The sequence below is a fragment of the Hyaena hyaena genome, unplaced genomic scaffold, assembly GCF_003009895.1.
Source record: "Hyaena hyaena isolate Hyena2069 unplaced genomic scaffold, ASM300989v1 scaffold_1866, whole genome shotgun sequence".
Lineage (NCBI taxonomy): Eukaryota > Metazoa > Chordata > Mammalia > Carnivora > Hyaenidae > Hyaena > Hyaena hyaena.
The window spans coordinates 83,901-95,663 of NW_024082502.1; the positions used below are offsets into that span (position 1 = coordinate 83,901).

Genomic DNA, 11,763 nt, shown 5'->3' on the forward strand with positions numbered 1-11,763 from the left:
ATATAGTCTAAATGGAACTCTTTTGAGTTCTTCTTTTCTAAAGTGTGTTTCCTATCCTATTTTACACCTTAAAAAAGGCATCTATTAACTAACATTAATAAATTACTCTATCCAAAAATTCTCTAATTTCTTTCCTTCCTACCATCCCCTACATCCAATCTATGTGTGAAGTCAAGTGGTATAGATTTAATTTCAAAATGTCTCTCAAATGCAAAATTTTCCCTTAATTTCTTCTGCCATCATACCCATGTTATCCCTATTTTATTTTACTAGACCACTACCACAACCTCCTAAATGTCTTCATCTTGTCTTGTTTATCCCAACTTAGTCTGTGTCTAGTAATTATTAGAAAGCTCTTCCATATGCATAAACATCAATTATTTCTCATAACACTTGGCACAAATTCCAATAAATTTTCCCTGACATTTAGGCCCTAAGTGATCTAACTCCTACCTGCCTCTTCTGCCATAACTAACTGCTCTTTCTCTTAGGGAAGCTCTAGCCATACTGGTGGTCCATGAGCTTCTCACATTGCTAAGATGTTTCTCAGCTTGAAATTTGGATACATACTATTTCCTCTTTGGTGAAAGCTCCATTCTCTACTTTTATTCTAGGTATCTATTACTGCATAGCAAAATATCCCAACACTTAGTGGCTTAAAATAGTAATCATTTATTAAATATCACAATTGTGTAGATCAGGATTTAGGCAGTACTCAGTTGGACAATCCTTCTGCTCCACCTTGCATGGAATACGGTTGCTCAGTGCCATATAGTTAGTGACTGATCTAGTTTAAAGTTGTCAAGATGCTGGGGCACCTGCGTGGCTCAGTCGGTTGAGTGTACGACTTTGGCTCAGGTCATGATCTCACAGTTCGTGGGTTCAGGACCCGCATCGTGCTCTGTGCTGACAGCTCAGAGCCTGGAGCCTGTCTTTGGATTCTGTGTCTCCCTCTCTTTCTGACCCTCTCCTGCTCATGCTGTCTCTCTCTCTCTCAAAAATACATAAAACATTTTTAAAAAAAATTTTTAATAAAGGTTTCAAGATGCTTCATTTACAAACCTGGTACCTTACGGAGGAAAGGCTGGTCTCAGGTAACCCGTTTTTCCTCTTCCTACAATTTCAGGGCTTTTCCACTAGCAAGCTATTTGCACATGGCTACTCAGGGCTCCAACAGTGTTCAAAGAGATCAGAAGTGGAAGGTAAACCTTTAAAGCTAGTGTCTCAAAACCAGCAGATTCAGTTCTAATACATTTTATTGGTCAAGGCAGTCAGGATCTCCCAGAATCAAAATGAAGAAATATCACTACTTCCTAATATGAAAAGTGTCAACGAATTTGTGGACATTTTATTTTCCTGCCACAACCTCAAAGGTCTTGTTTATATTATAAGGAAAATATCGCCTCCTTTACGTCTTATGTAAGTGTCATACTTAAATTGAGTATCTACTATTGATATTTCTCTCAGAGCATTGTTTGCTTACTTATCAACATTTGTAATTTATTATGTTTCAATTAAATATTATATGCTTCACTTGCTAAGAAGTAATTAATATTAAGACAAGAGTGTTCATCTGTTTGTTTCTGCTGTTCTAGTGTCTAACATAGAACTGGTAACATAGCAAGTACTGAGTTGATATTAATAAATAACTTTTTAAAGGAATAAATGCAAATTGACTTTTTTTTATTATAACATTCTATAGAGATGTAGAGTACTGCAACTTTGAGAAAAACCCTTGTGAAAAAATGTGTAGAATCCAATTGGGTATAAGTTCAGAGTAAACCACTATCGCTATTAAGGGATTGTAGAGGGAATACAGAAAAAAAAATAAACACAAAGATGCATTAAAAGAAAAACAGTTAAATAGAGGAGTAATGCTTCAAACATACTGGTCAGTCACATTTGAAATGATATGTGCAGCTCTGAGAGTCATATTTTTAGAAAGATAGACAATAACGATCTCATGGAGTCAAGTAAAACTGTGACATATGAAATACTTGAGGGGACTTGGAATGTTTAGCTTATAAAATCCTGTGGGACAAATATAATTGATATCTTCAAATGGTGAGCAGCTGTCACATGTAAGATTTTTTTCTCTCTGTTTTCCTCAGAACTCTGATTAATAATATGTCAAAGATGAGCTTTTGAATTAAAATGATACTTAAGCAATCCAGAATGATTACCCTAAGGAAAAAAGAGAAAGATTTAACACGGGCCTGGCAGTATTTCTCAGGCTGCCATAGTTACTTCATCCTCTCACACCTGGGATTAGATTTGAAGCTTTCTTGTCACCTTTGGTGCAGTAATTACATTGATTTTCAGCGTAAAAGTGGGTCACTTAAAATCTGTTTTCTTTGCAATATTAATCACTTACTTATTAATGTATTCACTATTTTAAGTACCTACTGTATACAATCTCAGAAACATAGCCACAGTTAATCACAGCAGACCGCCTACAATGGCTTCTCTATCAGAGAATACACTGCACATGGGCTCTAGGTCAAGTGAATGAAAATAAATTCAGCAAATTAATGAAAAATCAGTGTAAATTTTAGAGCAGCGATACTACCCTGTTATGTCCACTTCCTGTGCTGTAAACCTAAAACTGCTCTAAGAGAAAGTCTTTGAATATCAGTTTAATAAATTATAAGGTTCCTAAATTGCCTATTTCCCAGATTCTACCAAAAATTCATGTTTATAAACTGTTTTTCAAATTTGTTACAACACATATTTGATATTGCACAGTTTTGACAGATTTTGAAGATTATCACAAAGTTTTGCCTGGGCAATTTATTACTGTTTTAGCATCTGTTATTTACAGAAGTGTCTATGTAACTTTAAGAATTCTCAAATTGATTTCTTCAAGTTATTTTTTTTGGTTTTACATATTTTTGGTATTCTTAAAATTTTGTCTACAAATTAGGAGGAAGAAAATCAGTAACAGTAACTAAACAATGTGTCCTATGGCTAGTGCAGTTGAATCCAAACTCACTTTTTGATGTACTTATTTTATACTTGTATTATGCCTTTTTATATCTATACCTTGATGTACCTATTTTTTTCTAAAGACAAAATTTAGCACATATAACAAAATAATAAAATCCTCCCTTTCTCTGTGCACAATAATTGAACTGTTTCAGGGTCTATTCCTAAACTTAGTATGGGGAATCCCTTTTTTACTTTGAAGTGACCTCTGGTAAAGTCTTAGTGTCTGTGTGTGCCAGAGGTTAGAGGAAACAAAGTAAAGACTTAGATATTTTGGTTGCTACTCTATTTATACACTGTAACGATACTTAGGAATTAATTGGATTTTCAAGAATGAAGCCTTCTTCAGGGCACCTATGTGGCTCAGTTGGTTGAGGGTCAGACTTCTCGTTCAGGTCATGATCTTACAGTTCAGGTCATGATCTCCTAGATGCATTGGAGCCCTGCTTTGGGCTCTGTGCTGACAGCTCAATCTGGAGACTGCTTTGGATTCTGTCTCTCTCTCTCTCTCTCTCTCTTTCTCTCTGCTCCTCACCCGTCACTTGTGTGTGCCTGTGCTCTCTTTCTCAAAACTAAATACATAAACTTAAAAAAAATGAAGTCTGCTTCAATGTTAAACTCTAATAGTGTTAGATTTTGTTCAAAAAATCAACCCAACCCTTAAACATTTTTCTGTAGAAAGTTTTAAAGTATACACTTTTGAAAGAATCTTAGTATTTCATGATTAAAGTATAGCAAATATGTTGGCTAGCACTGTACTGTGAAATGTGTCACTGCTATCATGTGCAAGAATGGTTAAGATATAGAGCTCCTCATTCCTCATATTGTAGCTTCCACCACCACGTAGCAGAATGCACATTTACACAGATGCAGCTTTAGATAGCATTGCGTTGGTGTTCTTTAAGAAATTTTTATGAAGATGATAGTACAACGTGTTCACAATGACAGAACTCAAATTTGGCAGTGAAAATAACAAAAACATTGTATGGCATGTGTCATAAAATGCAAAGTGTATTAAAATAAAAAGAATACAGAGAGTGGAATGGAAGATGATTTCACTGTCCATGTTTTCTTCACTAAAGAGCAGATAAAGATGTATAAATCCTATCATTAGACAACATTTTCTCATATGATCTTAATTCATTTATTTGTTTTATTTTATTTGTTTTGTTTTATTTCTTTTCATCTGGGAATTTTCCATATCATCTCATCCCATGCTGTGTGTTATATTTTTTCTTACTTCTTAATCTTATTACCAAGTCTGAGAAAGTTCTTAATCTTTGCTTATGTCCTTGATCAAATCCCTATCTTTCTGTAAAAAGTCAATCATCAATTGATTTCTAGGAGCCTTTTGCATCTTTCCATGATCATAAAATATTTGAATATCAGAAAAACAACGTAGTCTAAAAATAAACAGTAATTAATTTTAATGCCAAATAGCTTCAGCTTTTCCAACTTGAGAACTTCATCTACAAATTTCTGAAGTAGCTGAGTCTGAGTTCCTCTCCATTAGCAAGGTGTGGAAATGGGTGGGTGGGATATTACACCCAAATTTCCCTCACTCTCTAAGACAGATTATTTTAAAGGAAATACAGACATCATAAACATTTTACCCTTACAAAAGAATGCATTTTTAAAAATACTCATGTTTTTTAAAAAATACATAACCTGAATCACATTATTATACCCAAAAAGGAAAATATTTCTTTAATATAACCTAATGTCCCTTCATTCACAAGTATCCATTTGTCTCATAAATGTATTTTTAAATAATTGTATCTTTTTTATATAAAGATCAAAAAAAGAACCACATGCTTCATTTATTTTATATATCATGGTCTCTTTTAGTCTATAAAATCCCTTCATCTTTTGTATTGTCCTTTATTTTTGTTTCATTTGTATTATATAATTTTCCACATTTGGAATTTAGCTAATTGCATCCTTATATCATTTAATACATTTCTTTTTTATGTTTCATATAAAGTGATTAGACAAAACGGTTTAAACAAGCTCAAGTTTGATTTTTTTAATCAAGAATATCTTATGAGGTTCAGGATGCAGATATCTCTCATTTTGTAATTTCTCTATTATAAAATTCTTTGTCAACTTTTCACTTAAAGTGTTAATGGCCATTCAAGATCATTGGCAACACCCATTACTTCATTCAGGGATGCAAAATTGTGTTATTTCAACATAACTTTTTTTTTCTGAATGTATTAGCTGTAATTCTTCCATAAAAGTTTACTTATCAACTATTTGGTTACCCTTAAATACATCTATACACCAAAGGAAGGATAAATGGTTCATTTTTTCCTGTTATGTAAAAGTTTTCAGAATAAGGAATTTTGTCCTAGCAACTTCCAAAGGTAATCAATGAAATTATTTTAATTATTATGAGTGCATGGTTTTTGTAGAACATATTTGAGGTGTTCATAGCAATCAGTGTAGTTCTTGATGTTTAAATCATACTGTTTTCAACTGGTGGAGCCTCTTTTACTTTAACACCCATCACTTTCCAACAGAACTCTAACAGTTGATCATTTTTTTCTTGTTAATTTTTGATATGAAGATAATTCCAGGCTTATATTGTATAGTTCTTATCAGAGAGTGGAATCTAAACTTTCTGCAAGAAGTTTTGACTTTATTAAGAAGTATTATTTAGAGGATTATAGTGTGGATTCTTTGTATTTGGTTTGATTGTTGGTTCTAGGCCTTTCAGTTTAATAGTCAGAAAATAAATATATATTATATTGTGGAAGAGAATATAAACATATTAATAGTTCATATTCTATTTGTAATTAAAATTTAACAGTATTGAGTTTTTACCAAAGCTTTTTCCTTTTATTTTTTATCTTTTTTCTTACTCATAATCTTATTTCCTAAAGACATTAATTAATACATTACTTGTTTTTGATTTAGCATGTATGTATCTCTGTACCTATTTAATATATGTATATATATGCACATATAAATCTTAAAGTTAATAATGCCAGTATATTACCACAAATGTTATTGAATATTATTTGATATTTCTTTTCAGCTCTTTATAACCTTGATATATCCCAGTAAGGATGTACAGTTACATTATTCCTTTAAGATCATACAAAACAATTATTGTATAGTTAAACCATTAAATTGATATATAATTTAATTTTGTTTTCTACTCATAGGTTTTTCATTAATTTATATTTAATTTTTTAATAATTATTTAAAAGCAATCACAAGGCTTTAAGGTGTAATCTGTAAAACAAGATACAACCAGAGAACTGTACCTTCAATTTCTTTCCCCTTTGGGCTAAGAAATATCTTTACTTCTACTCTTTGGATAGTAATTTTCATTATATTTTTGTTTCTACTCCATTTATAAAATATAGGCATTTATTATACATATGTATAGGTGAATAGATCTACCTCTTTTATATAGTCATCTTAACCCCTTCATAAAAAAGGTAATATAATAATCACTTTCTTGTGCATATTTAAAATATTTTTGTGGATTAATCTATAGATTCTTTTTAGGGATACATAGTACTCCATTCCATGGATGTTTCTTCAGCTAGTCCTTGTAGATAAACATTTTGTTTCCAATTTTTTTTTTTTTTTACAAATAGGACAATAATAATAGCCTGGGGCATGTGCTATTTCGATTTTCATAGGATATCTTAGGAGGAGATCCCTAAAGGAGAGATTTCTATTAAATCTATCAATAGGGATAAATCAATAGGCTTTTTTTTTTTAGATATTACCAAATTTCTTTTTATAGAATTTGTACAACTATCAATTTCTTTTTTTTTATGTTTTTTATTTATTTCTAGGAGAGAGAGAGAGACAGCGTGAGCAGGGGAGGATCAGAGAGAGAGGGAGTCACAGACTCTGAAACAGGGTCCAGGCTCTGAGCTGGCAGTCAGCACAGAGCCCGACGCGGGGCTCGAACCCACGAACCGCGAGATCATGACCTAAGCGAAAGTCGGACACTTAAACTACTAAACGACCCAGGCGCCCCACAACTATCAATTTCTACCAGTAATATATGAATGTGCATTTCCTTACAGTATCTTCATGATATCTAGAGTAGAAAATTAATCTTCCCATTGGACAAAATACATGAGACCACTATCCCTGGTAAAATATTAAGTAAGTCTATTGCCTTTATAGTTTCACTAGGCATGGTTTTTGACAATAATAGTTACTTTTGAGATGGGCTTATCAAATCATTTGGGCGTCGTTCTTCCAGTAAACACTCTGTGATTATTGATAGCACTTGAAGCAATAAGGCTAGCATATCAGTTTATTTGGTTTCAGAAAACTTAGGTGTTTAAGGAAACTTTTAGGAATGGATCCTACATTCTAATGGTAGCCTTGATCCAACATGAAGACCATATTAGTCCTGTTCTCTAAGGTCCCACAGTGGCATATTTTAGACTAACTGTTAAGTACATCTATTTAAAGGGATAATCAGGGAGTGGCCTTCTCCCAAAATAAAACATATACAAGGACTTGAAGAACTGTCATATACATATGCATACATGCATACATACATATATATATATTTTTGGAACATTATCTTTGGGCTCTAGTGGTGCCCTCAACACAAGAAGGTACATGTGTTATGCCTTACTCATCTCTTTCATGACCTGTTCCCCTAGGAAGCATCTCCCAACAACAAAGTCACTGGAGAGCTAAGGAGTGTAGATGAGGGCAGTTCACCACCACAATGTACCTGTCAGATACCCAGCTGGCTCACATATAACTGAACATAAGGCTTATTGGCTCTCTGCCCAGAGATACCAGTGTATCCTGAAGGGTATCATATTGACAATTATGGATATGCAAAATTGTTCTCACATTCAAGGTTAAGAGCAACTTATTCTCAGCTCGTATCTTTATGCAATTTGTTTGATGGCATATGGGGTCATTTTGGAGCCTAGTCTCTAGAGGCAAGAATTGCTGCTGCAACTCATTTGTCCTAAATTATGGTTGCTGTTTAAATAGTTTTTAAAATAATTATCCTTTTAGGTTTTGACTATTGTTTTAAATGATTACCCAGGGAAAATTGGGAAATAATGTAAACTAACACCTAAGTAATAAAAAAATAAATATATTGATCAGAGCTGAATGTGACAATGATGAATGATGTCTGCTGAAAATAAGTGTCTATTTCACAATGCTATGTCCTCAGATAGTATAACAGTGAGATACTCAATAATTAAAATTGTCCTCTTGTATAACTTGAAAGGGGATTCCCAACAAAATAATTAACCTTCTTTTCTGGATTTCACATTGAATATAAATGACTATAATATAATTGATGTTTGTAGTTTTTTACAGCCACTCTGTATATTTAGTTATTCTGTATATTTATGATAAAACTTATGTCTTATTCATTTGAAGATCACATAATCTGTTTCATTTTGGAGGGCCTATCAGAACATAATTATCTGTTGTGTCAGAAACTTCAGCATTTTGGGACATTTTCAGAGTAGATTTATTAAGTTCATTAATCCTTTTTTGAAAGAAAGACCAAATATTAATAGAAATATTTAGGTCCTATTTATGTTAGTAAAAGTCATATTTATTCTATATATATAAAGCAAATGCAATCTCAATCATTTCCCAGAGAACATAGGGAAAATATTAGTTGAATTAATTTTTGAAATTATGCCCACGTTTTCCAAATCAGTTGTCAGCGTGTAATATTATGTTGATAATACTATTATTGCACAAATAAGTTTGAATGAACTTTTAAATGACTTTTCATTTTCTTTTTGAATATCTTGCCATTATTGAAAGAGATGTTATGTTTTTTCTATGAGCAACAATAAGTTTATAGTATTTAAAATGACTCATATTCTTTTGTTTTGTTTATAAGTCTCTTTTTATAATCTTAGACTAAAACATTCTTTCAGTTTATTAGAGTTTAAATGAGTTTAAGTGTTAATGTTCTGTTCTTATTTCTACTTATTTGTGTATTCCCCAAATTTCCAACCAGGGAATTGGAGAATCATCACCTCTATATGTTGTAGTTAGGGCCTTTGTTCATTTGCCAATAGTCGTGAAGATGCTACCTGCTCTTGATTTAGTGATTATTCACTAAATCTTGTGTAACGCCTACCTCTGGCAAACACAGAAAAAAATTAAGAAAACTCCAGAATGAAGCTACTTTAAAATAACTTATAAAAAAGAATAATGGTATTGTTATGAATACATATTAGAATGTTTAAATAGTTATATTTTTATTCATCTTAGACTGGTAGAACCACCCTTAACCAAACATATTTTAATTTTTTCTTGATATAAGACATCAATTTAGTAAACAAATAGAATATATTTGTTTCTATTAGAGCATCAGATTTTTCTCACTACCTAAAATTTGACTCCTTTTTCTTTTCTCTGGTTTAATTCCTGTTGTCTTTTAGAAATGTTTTTTTCTTTTGTTTTTTTTAATGTTTATTTATTTTTGAGAAATAGAGAGAAAGACAGATCATGAGCTGGGTAGGGGCAGAGTGAGAGGGAGGCACAGAATCTGAAGCAAGCTCCAGGCTTGAGCTCTCAGCACAGAGTTCTATGGCTCATACTCATGAACCGTGAGATCATGACCTGAGCTGAAGCAGACGCTTAACCAACTAAGCCATCCAGGTGTCCCAAAAATCCATCTTGATTTTCTAAGACAAAATTTTTAGTTCATGGCCCTCTGCTTGAATTTTCCTTTTGTTTTACTACTTGTCAACATTCGGGTACTTTTAATACAACTTTACTAATTTTGAATTGCTTGTAAGAGTTTTAAATTTTGCTTTTATAAATATATTGTGAATCTTGAAGCCAACTTATTTATTGAATTTTACATCACTTCCATGTCTTTAATTAATTATAAATGAGTAAAACATACTTATTAACTACAATCATTTATAAAATATTACTGATGATGTGAGAGAGTTAATTTTATATGTATCTAGGGTAAAATATTGAGAAAAGATATGTAAATCAATGCATCTGAGGGTGTCCATACATAAGTTTTTCTTCTTTGGACTAAAAAAAATATTTATAAAACATTAATTTTTTTAAAGATAATAACTGTGGTAAAGTAAAGAATTACCCAAAGTCTTCACCCTTAGTTGAATTCACATACTTAACACAGCCTTAATTGTAAGAGATTTCATTTCTCCACTCTTCCACTTTCCACTTTGGCTAATGGCACAAGGCAAAAGTGATAGTGTGAGGGAGTCAAGTCTAAGACTAAAATGACCTCATGTGTTTCTACCTACTTTCTTGTGTCTTTTCCATTGCTGTGAGAATAACATAACCTGGATAGCCTATTGGTCTAAGCTGGATCCACTTCATGGTGAATGAGCACATGACCTTTATATTCCCAAGTCTACCATATAACAGCACATTGCCCTAAAGCCACCAGACTAATGCATAGCTCAGAATTGGCGTTGAAACCCTGGAGGATTTCAAAACTTTTTGACTCAATATCCATCATATGATGCTGTGTTGCTTTAGATAGAATACATGTGTCTCAGAAAGAGGCAACTGGAGAAGTCCTCTCCTGGGGAATTTCTGATTCCTATTTTCACAGCTTTTGTTTCTTCTGGACTGGAGGTCCAAGTTTCTGTGGAAAAATAATTACACTAATAGACAGAATAAAGATTCAACTAACAAAAGCTGATCCCTTGTGTTCTTCATTCCAGTAGACCAGTAGATAAAGAGAGGAACTGCTAATGTGACTAATTAATTCTGATTATCATGAGAAGGAAATTGTTACTATGTGTTGGGGGCAGAAAAAGGTATTTGGGACTTGAGAGATTTACTCTGAAAACATTTATTATTTCCATAATCATACCTGTGACTGGGAAGTTGCATCAACCATGTCTAGAAATGGCATCATAGCCAGGAGTTCAAATCTCTTTGGGGAATATAGATTCGGGTTACCTCACAGGTCAAACAATACCAATCAGCAAGTAATCCAGTCATGAGTGAAGAGTATCAATAATTTTCAGAGACAAAAAAAAATAATGAATATTAATTATTTTCTTAGGATTAACTGCTTCAACTTGAGTGTAGTTTGACACATAACTCTCCTGTAAACCCTTTCTTCAAATATTGTGACTGCTCACCACCTTTATGAAACATTTTCAGGTCAAAGTGGTTATAATATGTGCATGTGTAGTATATATAGCTGTGAATGGGTCAAAGGTAGAAACATTCAATGTTCCATCTTGGTCCCCTTACTCTTATTATTTCTGTGCGAGTGGTCCAGACCTCCAAATGCCAGTACCTGCATCTCTGTGTCCCCTCACACCTGTTTTGTCATGTGCACAGCAGGATAGAAGTATGAGAGATTTAAGGTCTTCTTGGGAGGACTCCTCAGTTAAGGATGAACAGCACAAAAACACCCCAGATCTTTAGCCTTCTAAGCTATATTGCAACAACGTCTGTTACCTCACTGGCTTCCAAATTTCCCCCCAATAGAATTAATCTCAGATTACCTACAGTGATAGATTATTTAAAAATATATGCCTTTAATTGGCTACCTTCCATCCTTTTTCAACACCCACCCTTCCATTGTTGTCTTCTGGGATCACCTACTAAGAAACTAATTGTACTCAAACCCCACACCCGTTAGGATGACTATTATATATTTAAAAAAAAAGTCTTGGCAAGGATGTAGACAAAAGGTAATCCTTGTACACTGTTGATGGGAATGTAAATTAATGAAATCACTCTGAAAACAGTGTGGAGGTTCCTCAGAAACTTGAAAACAAAATTATCATATGGTCC

General features: G+C 32.9%; 1 pseudogene; it reads right to left on the reverse strand.

Moving 5' to 3' along the window:
- The window catches only part of LOC120226865, a 51,549-nt pseudogene extending 40,697 nt beyond the window's left edge, over nt 1-10,852 (reverse strand).
- Between the last annotated feature and the right edge of the window lie 911 nt (nt 10,853-11,763).